Source organism: Rhineura floridana, chromosome 6 (assembly GCF_030035675.1).
Source record: "Rhineura floridana isolate rRhiFlo1 chromosome 6, rRhiFlo1.hap2, whole genome shotgun sequence".
Taxonomy (NCBI): domain Eukaryota; kingdom Metazoa; phylum Chordata; class Lepidosauria; order Squamata; family Rhineuridae; genus Rhineura; species Rhineura floridana.
In genome coordinates this window covers 126,039,070-126,065,588 of record NC_084485.1, presented here as the reverse complement: position 1 = coordinate 126,065,588, position 26,519 = coordinate 126,039,070, and the positions used below count along the sequence as shown (strand labels likewise).

At 42.2% G+C, this 26,519-nt stretch overlaps 1 long non-coding RNA gene across 1 annotated transcript; it reads right to left on the bottom strand.

The window, feature by feature from the left end:
- Positions 1 to 3,243: 3,243 nt before the first annotated feature.
- Positions 3,244 to 13,842, bottom strand: LOC133386775 (uncharacterized). The gene is made up of 4 exons (XR_009763286.1): positions 13,718 to 13,842; positions 8,118 to 8,192; positions 7,197 to 7,283; positions 3,244 to 3,897 (listed from the first exon to the last, which is right to left on the bottom strand). It is a non-coding gene; the product is annotated as an uncharacterized LOC133386775 (long non-coding RNA).
- Positions 13,843 to 26,519: the final 12,677 nt, after the last annotated feature.

Sequence of the window (26,519 nt, the reverse complement as noted above, 5' to 3'; positions counted from 1 at the left end):
TGTAATGAATTATTCTTTTAGTGTGGCAGTGCCTACTCTTTGGAATGCTTTGCTTTTTGACATCAGGCAGGCACCTTCACTGTATCCTTTTTGGTGCCTGTTTTAACCCTTTTTTTGTTTAGGCAAGTCTATTCAGACACATAAATGTTGATGTGTTTACATCTTTGTAGGCTGTTGCTGTTTCAATCGTTATAAAAGTGTTTTTAATTACTTTTAATTACCACTTAGATTTTTTTTTACAATCAAGCTGCGTATATATAACTTGTTAAATAAAAATAAAATACATAAAATCAGAACTCTAAAATCAGACCTTGGAAAAGTTACTTTTTTGAATACAACTCCCATCAGCCCCAGCCAGCATGGCCACTGGATTGGGCTGATGGGAGTTGTAGTTCAAAAAAGTAACTTTTCCAAGCTCTGCATACAATACTTTAAAGTGGTTCAGTAAATTTTGACGGCCAGTGTGGGCAGTGTCTAATCAAAGGGCTACCACAGTCAAGATTTGAACCAGGGATGGACTGGCTTTTACAGCTCATGCTTAGGCTGTGTGTATTGCTCAACAGCTCTTTGTGCAGTTTCTCAGGTGCTGCTGCTTACAGGGAAGGAGAGGATGAGGGACAAGGCAGTGGGGAGGTTAGTGTGATACAAACACTCTGGCAGGAGTGCTCCACCCATGCGCTTACATGATGCTGATTTCCCTGCAGCCTCGACCCTCCTGGTAAGCAGCAGCAACTCAGCTATTGGGAGGTCAGGTGGGGGCTACTGCTCCACCACGTTGTCCATTACTGTTCATTGCTTCTACTTAATCCGGCCCCCCAAGCAGGAAATGCCACTTGACTAGAGGAAACTGAGGAAAAGGAGAACAGGGCATCTGTATCTTTAACAAAAGTGGGAACTTTTGGCAGGTTCTGTTTGCTGTGGAAGTTGGACTGGCCATCTCAGCCATTGTTTGCTGGCAAAGTTAACATTCTCTTTCAAAAGAATCCTTCCCTCCTAAGTCGAGGTGTTAACTCTCAAAATTAGTTCTAAAAGTCACCTGGGGCCTGTCAAAGATGAAAAAGGTCAAACAAGAAGTTCTAGAAAATAATGAAGTGTTTACATGGAGTCTCTCAGTTTTACATGCTGCAGGGTGACACTAAAAAGAGGAAAGAATTGTAATTGGCCTAGAGAAAAGGCTCTCTTGGTCCCTCTGACCTGTAACGTCATCTTTGCTCATAGTTTTCCTCACTTCCAAATTAATATCTGCCACAACATCCTTAGATCTGACTTTCTCTCATTTTGTGTTTTGGCAAACCAATTCCTCCCTCCCTCCCCACCATGATGAACTTAAAAGCAAAGTCCACACTTTTGTGTGGCAATACAAGCATGTGTGCTGACAAGGGACCTATATTATTGTGCCTCAGAAAGTTGAGGGGGAAAGCTGTCAGCGCAAAGGCATAATTTCTATGAAAGGAGGGGAAATGCTCAAATCTGTCTGGAAATGCCATCTTCTGATCTGAGAACTTTTGTCCACAATTCCTGATGTATTAGGGATTCAGGATTAGTTCATCTATTCATTTGCATTACTTGGTGTATTTTTATTATTATTTATTTCAAGCATTAATATGCTGCTTTTCATACAAAGCAACAACCCCCAATTGGTTTATAAGGAGATCAAATAACAAAATTGAATACATTTTAATACCCTTAGACCTTGGGTATTAAGACATGGACAGTAGACCATAAAAAGTTTTATGTATGAACTGAATGAAGACTTTGAATGGGTGGCTTATGACATCATTGGGTAGAATGGTGAAAAATATTATCCAACCCTGCAGCTCTGCTGGTGTAACAAGCTTCTGTGCATTCAACGGAGCTTCCTCTCCCTCTCCTGTCCCCTCCAGCACCCTGTGCACCCTCAAACTCAGCTCTGAAGGATTTGGGGGATCCTCCAGAGCAGATTTTGGGAGCATGCAGGAAGAGGGGAGGAAACAGAAATACTGCTGTGCCAGTTTAACTATTCATACAGATCATTGGATAAAACTCAGTGTCTCTGATCAAACCCTCTATTCTACTCAGAAATGGGTAAATCAGTCAATTTTGAGTCTGTGTCACTTTCAATGTGCTCCTCCTCCATAATTCCATTCTGCCTCTTTTCCAAATTAATCTGCAATTTTAAAAAATGCAAAAAATGCACATTTAAATACATATTTTAAACTTATTTTCTCTCAAAATACAGTCTCCCCATAAAAGTCAGTATTTGAAATAATTAAATAAAACTGAGAGCTCACCAGCTCCTTCTAGATGTGCCAAGAGAGATAACGACTCAAAATTATGTTGCCTGTGAATAAATTTAAATGTATAAACTTTTGGAAAGATTGTGAGATCTCCAAAATCCAAGGAAATCCTTTTGCTGTCCTTCAGGAAAACTATCAGGACAGCATACAAGAAAATGTAAGAACAATTTGACATAAATGACTTAAATAAACTCAAAGACGAACAACTGTGTGTGTGTGTGCATGTACGCACACGCGTGAGAGAGAGAGAGAGAGAGATGATAAAAAAAATCCAGCAGAGTAGATAATTGCTACAGGCTACAAGTAGTAATCCTTGACATGTTCATACATGCATGTTCAGTGTTTGAGGATTCCAAAACCAAATGATGACATGCGTGGGTTTTATAGGAATCTCCACTACCACAGATAGGAATTTCAAATCACTCAATACCACCTCAAAATGCAATGTATTCCAATAGAGTCAGTTCACACATTTAGCACTGAATATTCACATAACAAACAAATGATAACAATCTTGTCATGCATGTGAGAACCAGTCCATACTAAGCAATATAATGGGGGTTCAAATTATCTCCCACGTGTTGAAAGATGTGGGAGGGCAATAGGGATGGACAAATCTGTCAATTTCGGTTTCTCTGTTTCTCAATTTTCCAGTCTTACATTCAGGTCACCCCATTTCCGCAGCAATTTGTGATTTTTTATTTTAAAAAATCCTTGTGAAAATTTATCAGGATTATAGGGGAAACTGTTTTTGATAAGCACATTTTATATGCACTTTGATTAATATACACATTTTTGCAAAAAAATCCCCTAATATAATGCATTTTTGTGTTATTTTCACTACATGCATTTTTGCACACTTTCCCCTAATATATGCATTTTTGCACACACTGGTTAGTTGGGGAACTGCATTGCAAAATTTAGAGAATCGCAAATTTTGAAGGAGAGCTGCGTTTCACTTGGTGTACTGACATGTGAAGTATGAATTTAAGTGCTTCCTCATTAAGATGCAAACAAAATCTAATTTCTCCCTCATCTCTAGAGGGGAGTCATGGTGCTAGTCACACTGGTGTACCTGGTAGCAAAGCTGCCCACTGTTGGTGGCCATGTCCTTACTCTACATATTCCAAGTACATTGGAAGGGTCTTCATATGCAGAATAATCTCTATGCACAGAGCTCCTCCTCCATGTGAAGGGGAACCCTTTTGTATGGAGGAGCTCTATCCACATATACTGGAATGCACATAAAGCCCCCTCCGATGTGCTCCAAACACACAGATAGGGAATGGGGAGGCATACCTTCTGGTTCCATCGGTGACAGGTGGTGGTGGAATTAGCCCAAGTGGTTCTATGACTCTCAACACATGTGGAAGTCACCTAACCCATATCATGCAAGAACATTTCCAGATATAATGGAGGCACACCATTGTGCAGTATACACAGCCACACTGCCATTTCCCAGTAATCATTGCCGTTGAAACAGGATGCTCTTCTGTCTTATAATGGAAGGTGGAAAAGAGCCCAAGTTCTTTTTCAGGGTCCACTGGAGGAGTCAAGAGAAAGACTTTGAGTGGCCTTCAGGACTTTGAGTCAGGCTCTTCCCTCTATTGTTTTGACAGTGCTGTAAGAAATCGGAGGAGAAAGGAAATGAATAGCAAGGGATCCCACTGTTGTGTAGGATGGTCTCAGTGAAAGAAGAGAGAACATTGTATCATTAGCAAACTGGCGATCATTTATTTTTCTTTCAAAACTCCTGAGGAATATATAGGACTTAAAATTGCAGAGAGATTATTGCCCACACAAATGAGGATTTCATCCAAGGTATTGCATAAGAGGGGAGGAGGAGAGGAGGGAAACCACCCTTAACAATCGTACTTCTCAACCTTTTTTGTTGTTGTTGTTAGGGGTCCTTTGATAGCATTAGCAAAATTTTAAGAGCTCCTCATTTCAGCTTCTATTCATATCCAGTGCATACTGGATTTTAAAAAAATGTAATTTGAACAAAAAAAAAGTGTTGCTAAGCAACAGCCTCATTCAAGTTGGTATCTCAGTTAGAATTTGGGGGCCATCTTGAGGAACTTGTCTATATATAAAAGTTAGGGAAGAGGAAAGGATTGTAGTTCTTGAAAAAAGCATAATAGTTCAGATGAGCTAGAGGTAGTTTATGTTGTCTCTGATCCAGGCTTGATTTGATATCAGTTCTGATGTATAAATTCAACATGGCTCAAGGTTTGTCTTTCTTGAAGCAGAGGTGTTATGCAGAATGAATTATGTCTTTTTCTTCTTTACAAAGAAATCTGGACAATTTCTCTAACACAGTGTATACTCATTGCCATTTAAGCTTTACTAACCCACAACTAGCAAGTATGGAAGATAAAATAAAGTATAGCTTCTAGTTGATGTTTCAGGCATTTTTTATTCAGTAGAATCTACTGGGATGGTGGAAAACTCAAAACTTGCTCTTGCTGAATTTTCTTCCCTAAAATAAAATTGGAGGGAGAAATATCAATAATTTAAGATATGCAGATGCTACCATAATACTAGCAGAAACCAATGATCTGAAACAAATGCTGATAAAAGCTAATGAGGAAAGCACACAAGCAGGACTACAGCTGAACGTGAAGAAGAGTAAAGTAATGACAACAGAAGATTTATATAACTTCAAAGTTGATAACGAGGACATTGAACTTGTCAAGGATTATCAATACCTTGGAGCAGTCATTAACCAAAATGGAGACAATACTCAAGGAGTCAGAAGAAGGCTAGGACTGGGGAGGGCAGGCATGAGAGAACTGGAAAAGGTCCTCAAATGCAAAGATGTATCACTGAACACCAAAGTCAGGATCATTCAGACCATGGTATTCCCGATCTCTATGTATTGATGTGAAAGTTGGACAGTGAAAAAAGCGGATAAGAGAAAAATAAACTCATTTGAAATGTGGTGCTGGAGGAGAGCTTTGCGGATATCATGGACTGCGAAAAAGACAAATAATTGGGTGTTAGAACAAATTAAACCAGAACTATCACTAGAAGCTAAAATGATGAAACTGAGGTTCTCATACTTTGGACACATCATGAGAAGACATGATTCACTAGGAAAAACAATAATGCTGGGAAAAACAGAAGGGAGTAGAAAAAGAGGAAGACCAGACAAGAGATGGATTGATTCCATAAAGATAGCCACAGACCTGAACTTACAAGATCTGAACAGGGTGGTTTACAACAGATGCTACTGGAGGTCGCTGATTCATAGGGTTGCCATAAGTCGTAATCGACTTGAAGGCACATAATACACACAAAATAGTACTTCCTTTTAGGAACCCTCCTGAAACTGGTTAAAGCAAAATGTTAGCTACCAAACTGCAGGTGATTTATTTTATTTTACTAAGTAAGGCCAGTTATGTACCATACATTTAAAGCAATATAATCAGGGCTGGCACCAGAGGGTGAGCCGGGCGGGCCCTGGTTGAGGGTCCCTGAAGGGTGCCTCCTTAGAGTGGGAGGGTAGCACTTCCATTCCATGATCCATGGCTGCTTAGATTCCCGACCCTGCCGCAGATCGCAGAGAGGGAGCTCCCAGGTATCCCCCTATATAGACTGTGTGGGCTTCAATAAGCTCGCATGCACACCACACCTACCTCTCCTGTTGCTATAAATGCTGTGCGCGCTGCGGTGGTGACATAACGTAGTGTACATGCATGCCATCAACCAAGATGGGGGCAAGGGCAGCAGCCCCTTAGGGAAGCCCCCACCGCCATCTTGCTTGATGGCAGGCATGCGCGAGCAGCGTGCACAGCATTCATGAGGTGATGGGAGAGGTAGGCGGGGCATGTGGGCATGCGCTGCAGGCCCAAGGCAGACTGGTGCCCAAAGGCCCAGTCATGCCTGGCAACGGCCCTGAGTATCATACTAAACAAGCATGGGAACTGCAGTTTAAGGGTGCTCAGAGTTGTTAAGTCAGCCCTTTCCCCTCACTAGGCTACAGTTCCCAGAGTTCCTTGGGAAGAGGGGTTTTGTTAAACCACTCTGGGAACCATAGCTCTGCAAGAGGAATAGGGGCTGCATAACAACTCTCAGTATCCTTAACAAACTACAGTTCCTAGGATTCTTTGGGCTGTTTAAAGTGGTATGATACTGCTTTAAATGTATAGCGCAGATGGGGCCTAAGTGTGTATGTTTATTTGTATAAGGGAAAGGGGGAAAGGGAAGATAGTTACATGATGAGGAGAGTGTGTGAAGAAGATAATCCTTTTTGCGATAAAAATGCTGATTTAAAGGTACATTAAATTTTACATAATTTTATAGTGATTTCTTTTTTACTTAGGGAACTATCAAGGATTCTATGCCTTGCCTCACAAAGTCCTGGGTAGTGTTGGGGGCACTGTTGGAGTAGCGAGGTCTTTCTGAAAAAATTGGCTAATGTATAAAAATACCTGTACAGAACAGATTTCTCACAGAAAGTGATCATGGCTTCCTAACCACTAGGCAATATGTTTGGGGCACACACATACACACACTGTTACTGAAGGAGTCCAAAGCATGTCATTCCATGCTGTTTCTCATAGTTTACGAATAGCAGCATGGAGCCTGGGGAACAATATATCAGAAACGCAATATGAAATGTTTTCTGTGATATGAAATGTCAGAGTGAAAACATGAAGGCTAGGTCTTTGGACTGCAACTACATTGTGACTTGGAGTAATTTGGAGAAAGTAATCCAGTGGTTAACTGGCTGGCCAAATCTCTCTCTCTCTCTCTCTCTCTCTCTCTCTCTCTCTCTCTCTCTCTCTCTCTCTCACACACACACACACACACACACACACACACACACACACACACACACACACACACAAAGAGCATTTTTTTGTTTGTTGTTGCAGAATAGAGAGCTACCTCCCACAAACTGAATCTTTTCCATACCACTTCCTCCTGCATCTGATGTCCCTAGAAGGAAGGGACATGTTCACAGATCTCAGCTGTCCTTCTTGGCTTCTGCCTGTCTGAAATCTAAGGAAAAAGAATAGTTTCTATCAGGTTGGACAGCCCTTAGTCAGTGTGCTTTTCTTCAGCTAATGCCCAGCTTGCATCATTCCACACTGCTTTGCTATCCTGATGTACGTTTCTCCTCCTGGCTGAGCCCAAACTGCTTGTTTACTCTGTGGCCTCCCCCTCTCATTTTTTTTAAAACTGTGGACGTCCTACATTGGCATGTGTGACCTGGTGATGAAATTACATAAGTACTCCATGTGGTGTTTGCAGTATAATAGGGATGGGATTTGCAGCCCCGCCACCAATCTACTCCTCCATGCTATGCCCCATCACCCCCGGCATCATGGACAAAGAGGAGGCAAGAAGAAGGCCCCCCCTCTAGGGGGAAGGACAGGGCAGCAGCCGTGACAAAAGCGTCACCAGCAGGACCAGAACATGGAGGAGGAAGAAGAACAGGAACAGGAGGTGCCACACTATGGAGCAAGCGACAGGCTGCAGGCTGCAATGGATAAATATCTGCTTAATTCTGGCCCCCCACGTCAGAATCAAGTGGATTTTTCATCTATCCTAGCCCGCAGCCTGTTGCTTGCCCCATAGTGTGGTGCCTCCTCTTCCTGTTCCTCCTCTGTGGTCTGGCCCTCTTTTGGGAGGCTTTTGCTGCAGCCGCCACTCTGTCCTTTCACCCAGGAAGGGCCCCTTCTCTCCTGTCTCCTCCTTCTCCATGATGCCAGGGATGGGATCGGCAGGCACCATCTCTGTTATCTTTTCGGTGCCTACTGAAGACTTTCCACTTTCAACAAGCCAAGTAGCCCTCCTGCTTATCATAATTGTTGTAGCTGGCCATTAGCCTACCTCTGTCTCTCTGGGTCCGGTCAGCATCACTGACCGCAGGACATCCAGGGCACACATGATGATGAACCCGTGAACCTGGAGAAGCACAGAAAGAAAAAAGAGGCAACAATATAAGCCAAGGGCAGACATGAAATTTATTAATGCTAAACAGGGCAGTGAACATCCCCCTCATCCCAAGAAAGCAGAGTGTTTTGCTTTTGTACTGAAAATATAACATCAGGCACCATCCTCATTTATAACTTACTTCTTGTCAAATTGTCCCAAAAGAGCACAGATCGCTTCTACTCAAGATGGCTGGCACTTCCATGAGTGATAATGGCCAGCAAATGGGAAGAGGAACAGGAAGTACCTTAAATAAGGCATTTATTGGTGATGGTTTTAAAGCTATGGTGGCTGTTTTAGCAGGAAGTTATCCTGTGCTGATCCTGCAAGGTCCAGTTTATATGGAAGCCCTCAAAAGCAGCGCATCGGGTATGCAAGGGGGACATCACCAGGCTCTTCCTGTGAGATTGTGGTAGCCCTTTCATGTACAAAGATACCCATAAGGAGGTGCCATCATCTACAAATGGTTTGTGTGTGTGCTCAGGGCCGGTGCCAGAGAGCAGCCAGGTCAGGCCCTGGCTGAGGGCTCCTGCGGCCCAGAGGGGCCCCTGAAGGGCCTTTTCTTAAGGTGGGAGGGCAGCACTCCCATTGTGCGATCCGCAGCAGCATTGACTCCTGACCCTGCTGTGGATTGCGGAGAGGGAGTTCCCAAGCCCCTCACCCCAATACAAGCAGCGCAGACTTCAATAAGCCCTCACGCATGCCCTAGCTACCTCTCCCCTGTCAGTGAATGATGTGCACACTGTGCGCTCATGCCTGCCATCAACCAAGATGGCAGCGGGGGCTTCCCTAAGGGGCTAATGCCCCCGCTGCCATCTTGATTGATGGTAGGCATGCACGCTCAGGCATCATTCATAGGGATGGGAGTAGTAGGTGGGACACATGGGTGGGCTTATTAGCCCCACCTTGCCTGTATGGGGGGTGTTGGGCTATGGCACCATGGGCCCAGGGCAGGCTGGTGCCCAAGGTCACAGTCATGCCTGGTGCTGGCCCTGTCTGGGTATCTGGACAAATGTCTAGTGGCAGCCTCTATGTGAGGCGCTTGCATAAGGCTGCTGCAGGAGCAGCCCCACTATAATTTGAACTAAGGAGAAAGATTTCCCCATCGCCCAAAATATGGCTTGGTGGAAATTAGGGATGGAAAGATCCCTAATCTCAGTTTCTCATTTTTCCATTCTTAAATTCAGTTCTCCTCATGAACATTTCCTAGCATGTTTGCAAGCAACTTCTCATCATATAATGCATTTTTGTATGTTATTTTTGTTGGAATGTATGAGGTTCAACTCCAACTTGGTGGGTTGAGGCTGCATGGGGTTAAAAAGGGTAGCTAGGGAGGAGACCTCTTGGTTGCTAGGCTATACCTGTCCTTTGATCCTTGCCATCTCTCCCCTTCCTGCTAGACTGATATGCAAAGGTCAGATGTTGATCTCAGTTCCTTCCCGCCTTCCCAGTTCCTTCTTCTCTCTCAAGAGGGGAGCAGACATCTTTCCTTTGTCTCTCCCTCTCAACCAGCATGAGAGCTGCACTGGGACCAGTGCAGACTGCTCCAACATAGCTAGTTAGTTAGATATAGGACTCTTTCCTATCAAGCATGTACTTCCAGAATAAAGTAGTTCTTTCTTATTTTAAAGCTTAAAGTCTCTGTCTGACTAATTTGCAGGGAAGGTAGAATCTTAGCAAAGATTCAAACACACACAGATAAGCTCACTCAATACGCTCCGCTCTGCTACGCAACTCAATAGAATTCCAACAATTTTCACTCATATATTCAATTTAATGCACACTTTCCTCTAATATATGCATTTTTGAAAACATTGGATGGTGAACTGCATCGCAGAATTCGCACAAGTGTAAATTTGGAAGGATCTCTGTGATTTGGTTCTCATACTGTTTCAAAAAGTGTGTATTTGATAGATTTGGCTTGAAATGTGAACTGAATTGAATTTCTTCCCCATCCCTAGTGGTAATTAGTGTTGCTGATTCAAAACACTGATCACCCAACAAGCAGTTTAGGAGGACACCTTCCTAGTAAATTTTAAAAAGGCTTTGTGGTTAATGCAATTTCATAAATATTGAGGAGTGCTGGTTTGCAGAGTGCTTTCTTTTTTTAATGTTAGTGCTGTTAAGCTAAGCTAGCACAGTAGGGGAAGCCTGCCTACTCTCTGCCAGCCTCTGGCCATTTTAAGCATAACTTTAATGAAACTTGGATAGTTTGATATGAGGTATCCAGTTTTACTGCCCTCTCGCTCAAGAACTCTCCATGAACTCAGCCTCTTTAAACAATAACGCATTACAGCACATTATACACTGTACAACTACATTGCATAAATACAAACAAAAATGCTATAAAGCTGTCACTGAGGCCCCCCTCTTTCCTTCCTTCCTTTTTATTTTTGCTAACTAACAGGTATTCATTGGGTTGAGAAGATTTATAAAAATTGGTAATAAAATTCAGCAGAGAGGCAGCCTTGAAAGAGAAGTTAATCTTTGCAATACGGTGGCTAAAAAGAAAAGAAAAGTGACCAGAGCTCGCAGATGCTTAGAAATAAACTAATTAAAATTCTGCGGCATCTCTGCTTTGTAATGGGGGTGATGGTGGGGGGGGGAGTAGGGGGAAGAGAGTAACATCCTTGTGTGATTTGGCTTGCCAATTCATTTGCTGAAACAATTATACAATACAAATATTTATGAAGCACTGTATAGGTGGTAATCTTATTTTCAAAACAAACATTGCCTTTGTACTATAGCTCCTTAATGCTCTTTGAGGAAAGGGTTTTTCGTGGTGTGTGTGTGTGTGTGTTTGGCATTTATCTCATTTCAAGCAATGAGCTTCCAGGGATGAGTACTGAGGCTCTGATAGAGCGAAAGTTATGTAAGATGCTGAAGCTCTGGGTATGTTCATACAGGATGGTAACTTGCCATGCAATAATGTGCTCCTAACTGCATCTGACTTTGCTTTTAAATTAGTTACTATGCATGTCTGTTGATGTCCACTGAAGTCCAATGGCAAAACCCTCATTGATTTTAATGGAGATGTCTGCATCCTGTATCTTATTTTAACTGTGCCTTGATGGAAGTGCTGTAGCCTCAGTGCAATCTGGCTGCATTAGGCTTGCAATAATTGTCTAAGGCTGAACTCCCAAGGGGGATTATCCAGTGGTTAATTTGTAAATGCCGAGATGCTGGTTCTCCGGCCTGCTCACCACCCCAAATGTGTGTGTAGGCTGACAGTGGTTTCTCTGGGGTGAAAGAGCAGCATTTTTTATGTGATCAGGAGTAGGGCTCTCAGGAATGTGCCCTGGCAGGAAAGCACATTCAAGATTTGCAACAATTCAACACTGCTGCAGGAGCCCTGTCTTGCTGAGACTATGTTCTGATAATAAATTTTTCAGACACTTGAAGGCGGTGTGATAGAGCCATTGTGGCCTGAAAATATACACACATTTCGTGTTCTTTGCTTTTGTTCTAGATTCTCTGGTAAGACAAGCTTTGCAGGGATTTGGCTTTTGTGTAGGAACCAGCTGGTTTGCCTGCCAAGGGAGGGCTTTCTAATACTTACTGTAGATAGCTTGGTGCTCCATCTCAGTGCCAGCCCAAGACATTTTGCTTCATGAAGCACAGCCACAAGGTCCCCCCCAGGGGAGTGTTATGGCACAGTGGGACAGAGCTCTACTATTACTTTTTCTGCATTCCAACATTCAAAACTGTAGCCCAGCAGTCCTATCCCCGTATGGAGGAACTGGATTTTACTGTCCTGGACTGCTTGCTTGTGTATATCATGGGAATGTATGTCTTACTTTTGTGTGTCTTGCTGCATCTTGCATGGGGATGTATATCTTTATCTGTTTGTTCATTGGGAATTATAGGGTTAATCTGCCCAAATCTCCTGGTCTGGCTGATCACATGGCCTAGCCTGGGGACACAGCTACCAAGACAGTGTAAACACCATTCTAGTCTGGACCATTCATGACTTCCTGTGGCCTCCTAGGGTGGGCATATGATTGACAAGGAGAATCTTTATCAAGGAGTAGCTGTGCTGGTGGTGGGTAGTTCAGTGTGGGACTCCTGAGATAACAAACCAAGGTAGATCCCAGTGTGATAAGGAAAAGCTTGTTAAGCCTAGGAGGGAAGCAAAAACCAAGAGGAATGGTTGCTACTCCAAAGTAAGATTCTCCCAAGAGCCTGGTTAGTTGAGGAACTGTTTTAGTTAGGGGAAGTGGATGGTGCTTTAGTCTACTTTATTTATTTATTTATGCTAGAAAGAGGAATATACTGATTTTTTGTAAATTTTGAGTATTGCATTTCTTTCTCTAAAACGTTTGCATGTCTTAACTACACTCCACATTTTTCTGTGTTAGTAAACTCTTCATTTGTTCTTAAAGCTGGTGTCGTCTTCTCTTTATTTTGAGCACCCACATCTAAAGCCATAATACTATGCTACCTCAGGAGGCTTCAGAGAGACCCCAGGGAAAATTGGAGGTTGTTTTATAAGGGGCAGCCTTGTGAATGTATTTAAATCCTTATCTGGAGACATCAGGCTCTTAAAAGCGATGCAAGGGTGGGTTGAGCAAAGGGGTACACTCTGGTGTGGCTGGATGTCCCTTCCCTAGGCGGCCCAGGACCCACCTGTCACACCACCAGAGACTTCCTGGAGACTTTTTTGTGCACCTGCCATGGCACAAACAGAACTGAAAAATATACAAGTATAACTAGGTATTGGATGTTGACTTCCTAGAAATGTGAAATTTCAAGGTGTTCAACATTTTTTCTCTGATGCTTGTCTCTGAGAACTGCTTTAATATCCCCTGTATTTTTGCAAGGGAGGAAGATGGGAAGAAAAACAGTAAGTTGATCCTGCTTCCAAGGACACCCTGGTTCTGCCTGCCAGTAGGTGCTCTGCTTTGGCCTAAATTTTGAAAGGTGTTGTGCCATTTGGACACCAATTCCCACCTTCATCTACTCCCCATGCCGCTTGAAACAGAAGCAGGTTGCTTCACCTTGGTGCGTATTTATCTCATCCAGAATGCTGCCATTTTCCATTAACAAGTCCAAAGCCACCCATTTGAAAACCGCTGTGCCATGTTCCAGTCCCTTGGCCAACTCATATAGTAACAACTCCAAGGCAAGAGGAGACCTCTTCAGGGATCCGCCACAAGGATCCTGCAGATCCCAAGCCATTCAGAGGCTCAACCTGAGGAAAATTACTCTGTATCAAGAGGAAGGAGACTTGAAATACAGCTCAGAGACAGGGAGGGTTCAAACTCTTCAAGAAGGGGTATGAGATCTGCAGTTCTACCATCTCACCAAGTGTTCAGTGCCCCTCACTCTTCTGTAATCTCCCCTGTAAGAACCTAGAGGCTACCCAAAGCCCTGAGCTATGGTTCTGACATGTGAGCTCTCAGCTAAGTGGTGGGACTCACATTCTCAGAAGTCCTGCTTTGTTATTTGTGTATTCAGCTTAGTGGAATATAGTAGCCATCTTTTCTGTGAGTTCTTACCAGGAGCTCCCTCAGTCCCCTCCAGGCCTTGGTCATTCAGGTCCTTCTGGGCTCACAAGCTTGGGTGGAACAGGATACACAGCCTCAAACATTCTGCATGCATTTTCCTGTTCTCTACCGTAACCATTTCCTCACTAGGCTATGGTCAACTCAGCTATCTCAGCTAACTCAGATACAGCTATCACAGGCCTTGTGCAATTTTTGGCTATTGTTTGGGGAAGGCAAAGTGCATGTCTCTGCAAACAGGAGTGAATGCAGGTTTCTCCGTCCTGAGTCAAGATCTGCACCTTCCTGTCTGTGCTCCACAAAGGACACACGTATAAAGCCTCTGAACTGAATGCTGGCTGGTTCCTCCTCATTGCCTCTCCCTCCATGGTCCAGGAGGGCTGTGTGTTTGTTTCTGAAGCACCTTGTCCTGCATATTTATCTGATCAATGATTTCTTTAGTGCTTCAGGTTCTTTTTACACATGTCCTGCAAGACCCTTCTGTTTGGTCTTCCTGTAGCAGCTGTTGGTAGGAGGACTCCTTCTTCCTTGCGGTTTAGCACCACAGTAGTCGCACTACAATCAGCTAGTAGGAGGGAGAGTGACTGCATAGACAAGCATCTAATGTGCTGTGCTGTTGTTCTTCCTGAAACATTTTAATTAAAGTAGCATATGAAAGAAGTTGTGCAGAATGCAGCCATCTCAAGTGCTGCTGGTGTTGATGAAAGCGCAAACCGGATGCAGCCACAGTAGTGTAACGATCGACAGACTTGAGATCCCATTTCCATCAAATGCAGTATTGAAATGGTTTCCTTATGGGAAGATGAGCTGTCTTGAACAACAGACCAAGATGCTTTTGAGGACATAATGAGGCACGAGTTTTGAGGTCCAAGGATCTTCTTAAGCTAAGAGGGTTGAGATACAAGGATAGCTGCTCAAAAGTGATTCCAATAAAACCAGCTTGTTTTTTTTTAAAAAAGCAGCATCTTGTTCATATAATCTGAATATATTCAATTTTCCTTCTACTCTTTCCCTCAGTGTGGTATTGATAATATCTTGGTGTGCAAGGATCCTTTGTGCACTATCCTTTTGTGTTTGCATGGAGCATTTCTTCCCCTCAGCTGTATTGTGGCATGGACAAAAACTATTATTGTGCTGACTGGTTCTCTTCTCTTTTACTTCATTTTTACTGAGTCAGGCAGTTTGTTCAGTTTCTTCTTTCCCTATTCAAAGTATTGCTCTTGAGATACTTTTTTGTCTGTTGTAATATTTGAAAAGCCAGTTCATAACACAATGCAATAATATATACATTGATAGAGTTCAAAAAAAGAAAAAAAAACCCTATCAGCAATATGCTGTAACCTACTAATTAAAAGGGTTTTGGATAAATTGTAAGTTGCAAATGTGACAAACTATTCTGGTTTGCCACTTAATTGTCCCGTTATCCATAGAGATACTATGTTTAAACTTCCATAAATCTATTTAAATACCATGTGTATGTAACATAGCCCCTTTTCTGTTAGAAACCTAGAAAATGGATATAGACAGTATTATATTGCTTTCTTATTGCCGTATCATCTTTTAAAAACCCCTCAAAAAACCCTATGAAACAAAAATTAACTAGATATGGCTTTGCTAAATTAAAGGCTGCTATGTTTCTCTTTAGTTCTGTTCTCCACCTACCCAGGAAGCTATGTATTTCATTTAATGTCTGAGACAGATTTACAAGCCAGACTTTACTTTTGCATAGATGAAGAACAGCCATTGCGTCTTTCTCCCAGAATCCCAGGTGTGTAACCTGCAGGGCCAGCACCAGGTGTGACTGGGCCCATGGGCACCAACCTGCCCCAGGCCCTCTGCTCCCAGCCCCCCCTACAGACCATGCGGGACTGTTCCATCAACCTTTTCTCTCTTTCTGTGAATGCCCTGCTTGCTGGGCATGCAGGTCACTGCCATCAACCAAGATGGCGGTGGAGGCTTCTCGAAGGGGCTGATACCCCCCCCACCATCTTTGTTAATGGTATGCATGCGCACTATGCTGCATGCACGCATGTGCCTGCCATCAATCAAGATGGTGGTAGGGGCATCAGCTCCTTAGAGAAGCCTCTGCTGCCATCTTGGTTGATGGCAGCTGCATGCACAGCATGCAGGGCATTCACAGAAAGGGAGAGGTAGGTGGAGTGGGCGGGCTCCATCTCTGTGATCTGTGGCAGGGTGGGAGTCGACCCTGCCAAGGATCACAGAAGGGAGCACTACCCCCACACTCTAAGGAGGGGCTCTTCAGGGTCCCTCAGCCAGGGCCCAACCTGGCCGCCCTTTGGTGCCAGTCCTGGTAACCTGATATCTGTAGCACCTGGCAGGCATTTATTTGGCTTGCAATCTCCATCTTGGAACTGTGTCTTCAAGCTGACCTCATGGCTCCTACATCTGGCCTAATTTTTGACCTTTGATTTTTCCTCTTCCCATTCTTTGGTCTGTGTTGAAACTTGCTTGATTAATAATTTGAGAACTTGCAACAATTTTGTGATGTGTGGGTGAGTCTGAAGAAACTTCTGACTTTTACATGGCTGAAATAGCCTACTGTACAGAGGTAAGAATCACATATTTTGTTTCGCTAGGGATGTCAGGGAAACCTGTTATCTTCAAACTCTGTATTGAATTCATCCATATTTTGTTGCTGTGATGCCTAAAAGAACTGACCATTCTTTGCGTGAATGCTTGCAAGTGTTTGCGGGATTTTAAAAAATGCCAAAAATTTCTTTAAAGCTTTTGAAAAATTCAGTTCTACTTTTCGTGGGCTACTTTTTGTGTTGCATCTGATCTGAAGCACTGAAATGTGTACACTTTTCATTTGAACTCAGTGAGGGGTGCTGATGGTAACCATTAGCTTAACAATCAATCAATGTTATTTACAAGTCTGTTGCCTCAGGCAAATAGTCTCAGTCACTTCACAATCGCTGCAGACACCAGCACAGAAAGGACAAAGATTAGTCGGACAGAGGAGGAGGAAAGGGGATAGAAGCAAAATTATTACCAAAAGAGTTCATCACTGTGCGGGTGAATCAAGCATTATAGAGTTTGGTTTCATTTGGTTCATGTGGGTGTAATATGTAAGGTACTTCTGCTTCAAGTTTATTTAAACCAGAGCTTGGAAAAGTTACTTTTTAAAACTACAACTCCCAGCAGCCCCAGCCAGCATGACCACTGGATTGGGCTGATGGGAATTGTAGTTCAAAAAAGTAACTTTTCCAAGCTCTGATTTAAACACACGTCCCCTTGGCTCCTGCTCAGCATCTCTCTCTCTCTCTCTCTCACACACACACACATGCACGCACACACACAGTAGATAGGTTGTGTGGCAAACAAAAGAAGTGAAGACCTGACACGTTACAAAATAACTACATATACATACTAAAAAAAGACACAAGTTGCATGTGAAAGCCTACTTTAATTGTGAAAACAGATAAGGAGGGGCATCACTAGCCTATTGCCTGGTCCAGGCGCACAGTGGAAAATGGCATTGGCCGTTAACCATAGCAGTTAGGGCAGTAGCTTTCAAGTGGGTGGACCAAAATCCAGAGTTTTTGAATGTTACGCCTAGACATTTATGAGTTGACTTGCTCAAGTTGTTCAGCTGCCAGCGATATTTCTGCCTTCTCTTACCAAACACCATTATTTTAGTTTTTGAATAATTAATATGTAAGAGTTCCTTCACACAATATGAACCAAGGGCTCTCCAAAGTCTATGCATCATCACCTGTGTATATTAAAAAAGAATAGCATTGTTTATTTATTTGTGTCATTTATACACCACTTACCGTCAAATAGATCCCAAAGTGTTTCTATAAAAACAAACCAGGAATATAAGTATACAATTCTAACAATTTATGAAAAAAAGAAATGTCAAGTACAGAGATATACAATGCAATATAATATCCATATAGGTAAAAATAATTTTATAAATATAAAATTCATATATATATATATATATAAAACCATTAAGATTGGGATCTTCTGTATAAATTCACAAAACTGGGTGCACTGTAGGGTCCCCAGGTCAGAAGCATCCCAAACCCTGAGATTTCAGGGGTGGGCCCTAGTGATGTCATTAAGCATGATACATTAGGCATCAAACACAGTTGTCTGGAGCATACCACTCAAACAAAAAAATTCTCTGATTGGAAATTAAGATAGAAATCTTACCTAAAAGATGGTGTTCCCAGGTCCAGTTGAAGTGACAGAATCATTCCTTCTCACCTGCTTAGGGAGCCTGGGTAGGGAACATTTAATCTAGCCTACTTGCTTCTGGCAAGAAGGGTTTAAGTGCCCTCAGGCCAGGCCAGTCACCAGAAGGCCATTGTAGGAAGAAGGGAGTCTAGTGTTGTGGAGATGTTAGATGGGAGCACTCAGGAGTAAAGATGGATGCCCCTGAAGGCTGCACTTCTAAACACACTTACTAAGGGACTAAACCTCATAGAACTCAACAGGACTTACTTCTGAGTAGATTTGGTTAGGCTTGTGCTGTTGGCAAGGCTTGACTAGGGATCCTCTGCAAAGATATCCATATGTAAGCAGGGTTGGCAACCCTGGAATGTCATGCCCCCACCTTTTAATGTGGCTACTCCAAACTTCTTTACAGACTTGACCCTTCACTGCAGAGAGAAGTTTGAGAAATGAGTAAGAGTTTAGAAGATTCTCTACCCTTTCCTGTCTATACTGTGGGCTGCTATAAACTCACTTTGACAGCCAACCCAATTCCAGTGAGTAATAACTGACAGAGAGAAAACACATATGGTTTGGTCTACCTTCACAGGCAGTAGCTTGGGAACAACAGCAGTTGAAGCCACAATTCCCAGTATGTGAATTCTCTTTTACCATTATTGGGCAAGAGACAAACCGTCATGCAAACAACAAGGTGCATCATCAGTGTGTTTAAGGGGGATGAGCGGAGCACATGGAACCACTATTGTTGCTTCTACGGATGTAAGGGAGTGAGGTCAGAGGTAAATGAAATGCAAATAGAACAAGAAAAAAAGAAAGTGATGATTTCCTAAATGTAATATCATATCAATCACAAGATTCCTATTAGTAAGGCAGAAAACTCAGCATTCCACAACCAATCAGGGTCCTAACCAAACACCAAAACTAAAAGAAAAACCCTGGAAGCCAGTCAACCAAGGTCACAGAAATCCCCATGCAGCACAACCTGACCTGGGGACTGCAGTTAGTGCAGAATGCTGTGGCATGATTGCTGACATGAGTGAGACTCTACCAGCACATAACATGTCTGCTCTGAAATCTGCACTGGTTGCAAATTTGCTATCAGGCCAAGTTCAAGGTGTGCTTTCCATGTTACAGGTTCCACATAGTACTTGTTCTGCTCTTGTAAGAAATCGATCCTCTAGTGTGGTAGCACCTACGCTCTGGAATTCCCTCCCTATTGACATTAGGCACACGCCTTCATTGTACTCTTTTCGGCACCTGCTAAAACATTTTTGTTTAGGCAAGCTTATCCGGGCATATAGAAGTTATTCTGTTTTTTTTATCTATTTTTAAGGCATTGTTGGTTTTATAATTTTGAATGTAACACCTGTGTTAAATGATTTAGCTAATAATTTTATTGTTTTAATTCCTTCTGTAAACTGCTTTGAGGTTTTTTACAGTCAAGTGGTATATAAATGTTGTAAGTAAAACACATAAATAAATTTCAGAGTCCAATTTTGTGTGAAGACTCCCCACAAAATCTGTCTGTTTTCTTAACTATGTGGGGTAAACTACACTTCCCAAGATTCTTTGTGGGAAGTTATGTACTTCAAATGTGCTTTTAAGTGTGCTTTAATTGGATCTGCATTACTTCATAAACGTTGCCTGCTTATAAATTGGTTTAATTAATTTTTAACTTGGAAATCAGCTACAAAGTTTACTGGGTGTCCATAGGCTACTCACCATCTCTCACCCCCAGGATAAAAACAACAAAGAGGGACCATCACCATCACAAGGAAGAAGGGCACTGTTATAACACAGAGGAAATAATAAAGTACAACCATAGTGTGAAATCAGATACATTTATTTATTTAATTTTATTTATTTAATTTAATTTATATACCGCCCTAAGCCCAAGGGCTCTCTGGGCGGTGTACATAAAATAAAGCAATCAGAAATATATAAATACAATAAAACAATAGAATCAAACCAACAAAAGTAAAAAAAAATAATCAAACAGTAGCAAAATACAACAATACATATAATAATACGCATTAAAATGCCTGGGAATATAAAAAGGTTTTCACCTGGCACCGAAAAGATAGCAGCGTCGGCGCCAGGCGCACCTCATCGGGGAGACCATTCCATAGTTCGGGAGCCACAACCGAAAAGGCCCTATTTCTAGTCACCACCCTCCGAGCTTCTCGATGGGATGGTACTTGGAGGAGGGCCTTAGATGTTGAGCGCAGTGTACGGGTAGTTTCATATTGGGAGAGGCGCTCCACCGGTATTGCGGTCCCATGCCGTGTAAGGCTTTATAGGTCAAAACCAGCACTTTGAATTTAGCCCAGAAACAAATAGGAAGCCAGTGCAGACGAACCAGAACGGGTGTAATATGAGCGGACGGGTTCTTGTCCGCATCAACAATCTGGCCGCTGCATTCTGGACTAACTGTAGTTTCCGAACTGTCTTCAAGGGCAGCCCAACGTAGAGCGCATTGCAGTAGTCCAATCTAGAAGTTACCAGAGCATGAACGACTGAGGCGAGGTCGTCACTGTCCAGATAGGGACGTAGCTGGGCTACCAATTGGAGATGGTAGAAAGCATTCCTTGCCACTGAGGCTACCTGAGCCTCAAGAGACAAGGAAGAGTCGATAAGAACTCCCAAGCTACGAACCTGTTCTTTCAAGGGGAGTGTAACCCCGTCCAGAACAGGGTGAACATCCACCATCTGGGCAGAGAAGGCACTCACTAACAGCGTCTCGGTCTTGTCTGGATTAAGCTTCAGTCTGTTAGCTCCCATCCAATCCATTATTGCGGCCAGGCAACAGTTTAGTACATTAACAGCCTCACCTGAGGAAGATGAAAAGGAGAAATAGAGTTGCGTGTCATCAGCGTACTGGTGACAACGCACTCCAAAACTCCTGATGACTGCACCCAGCGGCTTCATATAGATGTTGAAAAGCATGGGGGACAGTACCGATCCCTGTGGGACTCCACAATGGAGAGTCCAGGGTATCGAGCAGTGTTCCCCAAGCACTACCTTCTGTTGACGACCCACCAAGTAGGAGCAGAGCCACTGCCAAGCATTACCCCCAACTCCCAACTCCGTGAGCCTTCCCAGAAGGATACCATGGTCGATGGTATCAAAAGCAGCTGAGAGATCAAGGAGAATCAACAGGGTCACACTCCCCCTGTCCCTCTTCCGACAAAGGTCATCATACAGGGCGACCAAGGCTGTTTCGGTACCAAACCCAGGCCTAAAACCGGATTGAAATGGATCAAGATAATCAGTGTCATCCAAGAGCCCCTGGAGCTGGTCGGCCACCACCCGCTCCAGAACCTTGCCCAGGAACGGAACATTCGCCACAGGTCTATAGTTGTTCAAGTTATCTGGGTCCAAGGAGGGTTTCTTCAGGAGTGGTCTCACTACCGCCGCTTTTAGGCAGTCAGGGACCACTCCCTCTCGCAAAGAGGCATTGATTACCTCCTTGGCCCAGTTGGCGGTTCCGGTCCTACCAGCTTTCACCAGCCAAGAGGGGCAAGGATCCAGCACCGATGTGGTCGCTCGCACCAGTCCAAGGATCTTGTCAACATCCTCAAGCTGCACAGACTGAAACTCATCCAATAAATAAGGACAAGACCGTGTTCTGGATGCTTCATTGAATCCAACTGCTATAATATTGGAGTCTAAGTCCCGACGAATGCTAGCAATCTTGTCCTGGAAGTGTCCAGCGAACTCATCACAGCGGGCTACAGATGACTCTATAGTATCCCGAGGGCCAAGATGTAAAGGCCCTCGTACAGTTTTAAAAAGCTCCGCTGGGCGGGAGAGTGATGCCTTAATACTGGCAGCAAAATATCTCTTTTTTGCTGCCCTCACCGCTGCTGACATTTTGGTGTATATCTCATGAACCAGACCACCTAGGAACTTAATCTTTTTTTAAATGAAAGCTAAGAGTCCATCCCCCCCCCAACCACAGTTTCCGGGCAAAAATCAGCAACCTGGCAACCCTAGTGGTCTGGGTATACCCAATATTCAGTTGTATCATCATGCCTCACGCATTAAGAATGTGTTTCCCCTAGTACAGGGGAATATAGATAAAATTTGGTAACAATGGAAAAATCAGAAATATTACAGTTGCTCAGAGGTATACCATACTTAATCCATTTACCCTGCCAAATAGATTCCATAGATAACCCTCTCTTGAAACATGATATGGTAATATGGAAAAAGTGCTCTAAAAATTATTACTGCCATTATCACCTTTAATTCCCTTTTTAAATCACCTGCTTTTCTATGAGGAAAATAAAATTGTTGTATTTAAAGAAAGGTTATCATAAAATAAGATGGAAATAAGATTGTCTCTCAGACAAGGGAGGGGGGAAACTCAACTCCTGATAGGGAAGAAACTATAACATGAAGATGCAAGTTAAACAGAAGAAGCACTAATGACCACCCCTGGCGTACTCCCTTGTTGATAGGAATAGATTCTGAGAGACAACCCCCTGCCATTACTCTGACACCTATGCTAGAGTTATTATAAAGCCATGGATTCTTCTAAGCAGCCTATGGTTTATATTTAGGAAAGCCAATTTATGCTAGAGGCGGAGACACAAAATGGTAGGTTTACAGAAGCAGTGTAGTATGGTGGGCACATACATTTCTTTACTAGATGTTTGAGAAGAAAACAATGGTCGACTGTTGATCTGCCATGGCGAAAGCTCCTCAGCCAAAAGATATTCTGATTCCACCCAGATTTCCAACTTGTCCAAAAGGTGCCTCACATAAAAGCATGCTAACCACATTCAGTAGGCTTATAGGTGAGTAGTTCTTGGGATCCATTCTTGAACCTTTCTTATAAATAGGAATCACAATTACTATTGACCAGTCATCAGGGAAATTCCCAATTTTGTCAATAAGTGTAAACAAGACAGCTAGTGCTGAGATCCACCAGTCACCACGATACAGCAAAAGGTCAGAGATCTCCAGTGAAGGAGATATTCTTCTATTTTCAAGGAGATATTCAACTATTTTCAGAGTGGCGATTTTATTTCCATGGTGGGATATAAACATTTACCGTAACAAAAATGATTGATTCAAGCTTAAAGAGGTTTTCCATAGCCCATGTAATAAACACATTGCCCAACTGTGGATTTTAGATATATTTTTAAAATATATTTTGTGATATTCCCCCTGCCACCTTTTACAGTATTGACAATGTACAAATTTTTGCTGTAGGCATTATAAGGTAAACCTCATTTCCTTTTCACTGAATCATGTCTCAACTGCACACCCCTATGCCTACGTGCCAGATGATCAGCTGTCCAAATGATAACGATAAATCATTATAATCATCATCACTTGGATGGCACAAGGCCTTTGTGTGCCCTTGGATCTCAACTATAGTGGCAAACACAATAGTTTTAAGTTTTAAGACTGCTTTGCCTTCTGTTGCGGTCCTTTCATTAATATCCACGTATCAAATATGCATGAGAATAATTGAGAGTATACTAACAAAAGTGTGTCTTATATACATGGGTATCCAAAAGAATCTAAAATAAGGTACCTCTGTTCTGGGTTCTCATTACACTGTAATATATGGTGATATCATGCAGCATTTTCCCCCTGTTAAATATCTGCTATTATCCAGCATTTGTATTCTGCACAAACTATATATTACTTTAATCGTTTTCTTTAGTGAAGTAATCAAAGAGCACAGATGGAAAACAAAGCAGTGGTAATCGGCCTATCACTTTGCAGTAGGTACAGAACAAACAGGGTCAAGTAGGATGATTAATAGTTTCTCAAACACAGCATTATTAGCAGAGCTTGTAAAGATTCCACATGCAGTGTTTTCTTTTAAAATAAGTACCATATTATACCATAGAACTGCTAGTCACTGTATTCAGTAAGGCCACACTGGATAATGAGGGAAGTCAGGAACAAAGGTTGAAATCCAGAAGTCAAATGAAAGTTTCCAAATTGACTCTGGTGGGGATGAAGATTTCATCCAATTTTTTACAGAACTAAAAAAAGTTATTTGTGCTGTGTCTAGGCTGAAACTATATGCCCCTTAAAGGTGCCTCACCAAAAGTGACATAAGCATTTGGTGAAGCTCCCTTTGGTTCCAAAATGATCAGAGATTTGAAAAAAACCTTCCCAGGTTCAAACTTCTGCATCTCCGGGTGAGGGCTGGGAGAGACTCCTGTCTGAAACCCTAGAAAGCCACTGATGGTCAATGTAGACAATACTGAGGTAGATGGACCAATGGTCTGAGTCAATTTAAAGCACCTCATATTCTGAGGACAATACCAAAGATGTACCATGTTCTGAAGCTTCACTAAATAAATAATGTCTTCTCTAAGATAGAAAAATGGGAAGATGCCCTGCAAACAGCTTTTAAAATTTCAGAACTGATCAAGTGCAGCACCTATCATCAGAAGCAGAGACTGTGCAAATGCAGGTTGTTTTCTAAGTATACGTCCATATATGTATAAATATTGAGGTTCAAATAACCCAGTGTAATAAAATATCGTTTAAAGACTGGAAAAATCCAGTGCTGTCATCCTGCTTTCAGAATGGCTTTTGATCCAGTGAGCCATCCATTAAACATAAGGGGATGGGATAGGATTCTGATTCTCCCTTTTTGCTGCAGCCTTCCATGCCACTTTCCATAATGATCTGGATGATCCCCCAATCCTCTAGAACAGGTTTTGTAGGGCTGCAGAAGTTGCAGCAGGAAGGGGGAATTGCAGAGAAATGCTTGTCCTCTACTTATGGTAGCAACCTCCCCTGCTCTGTGAGGTGGGTGGCAGCACAGAAATCCACCACTTTTGTTTTTCCAAGATATTATAAGCTTGTGACCATCAAACGTCCATTGATCAAAGGCTTGTGTGATGTATGTAGCCATTATATATTGGTCACTGTGAGAACAGGATGCTGGACTAGATGGGCCATTTAGCTCCCATCATTCCTGATCCTTGGTCATGCGATCTGGGGCTGATGGAAGCTAAAGTCCAACAACATACGGAGGGCCAAATCTGGCAGCCTAAAATCTGTCATCTACTGGGAACTGGGGAAAGCAATAAGAAATTATGAGACAGATTCTTTAAACAAAATGGAGTGTTCAGAAGAGTGCACATGATTACAGCAAAAGAGACATGTGGGTTTTGTACTTAACTATTCTGTTTGTTCTACTGCGAGAAGCATTTCATTGCTTTTTGAAAGGCTTTTTAAAACTATCTGAACCTGAAGTAGTAACTGGAACAACATATGAACTAATAATAAACACCTTTTCACGGCATTAACATTTAAATAGATCAAGACTTCTATGCCAATTAAATAAACCATTTGAAAGCACACACTCTTTTACCCTCTCAACAGCTTGATGATTAAGGAATTGCAGATTGTATTGCTGTACATATATAGGATACAGATTTGAAGACTTTAACGTTCCTCAGTTATTGCTGCTCAGTGAGAGCTTGATTTATTTTCTGTCCTCCTGAACCTACAGGTTTTTTAAATTATTATTTGTCCAGACTATTTTAACGGAATGTGTAGAAAGCCAGGGTTAAAAATGGCAGGTTATATAATGTGGATAACTCACCAATTGCCATGGCATAGTCAAATGCTGTTTTCCCCTCTTTATCCCCCATGTGGCGCCTTGTTTTAAAAAAAGATAGACTGCTGAATTATGGGTATTGGGCGTGTGCCAGTAGAGGTTTCCATGCAAGAGCGAGAAAACACAGTTTAAAGACTTCATGTTATTGGCTGGACTATCACCAGCATGCTTTTTTGATTATGGCTGCCTGTCATTGCTTCATCAGTTTTTGTCATAATGGAAATAATATGGTGGAGATGAAGGAAGCAACCAGCCACTTGAAAAGGATGAAATGGTATTGAAATACTATAGAGTGAAAAATGTTCAAGCATTGTGCCCTTCTTAACACATATCTCCATTATTCAGCAACACATAAGAAAAGAAATAGAGGAAAATATAGAAAAGGAATAGAGTGTGCAGGTAAACTGTTAACCTTTTGCAATAAATAATTTCCGTCTAATGCATGAATATGAGAACTGTGATGGTATCGTACTTTGTATTAAACAAAACAGAGAAGAGCAGATCCTGAATTTACAAAATTTTACTAGTATGATACTAATGTTTTAATTTCATTTCATTTTTCAAAATGTGTATCCTCCTCTTCCTTCTGAAAACCAACATAGCTTACACAAAAAGAGAAATAATAACATGAACATCCAGCAGTTTGATCATTTATTTAAAGGAATTTGTATATGTATGTATATATATATATAGACAGTTTTGAAAGCAACAAACATTATATATATAATAACCTCTGATCTAGTCAAATATATGATTGGTGAAAGAAAGGTTAAAGCTTTGTATTATCTATGATTAATAATTAATTTATTAAATTTATATCCTGTCCTTCCTCCCAGAAGGAGCCCAGGCTGGCAAACAAAACACTAAAAATATTTTTTAAAAATAAATCTTTAAAACATCTAGGTAAAGCAGCGTATGGATATCTTTGTGATTTACAGTGTTTGGATGTGTCCTGACACAGTGAGAGGGTCCTTTCAAATATGTTTTTGG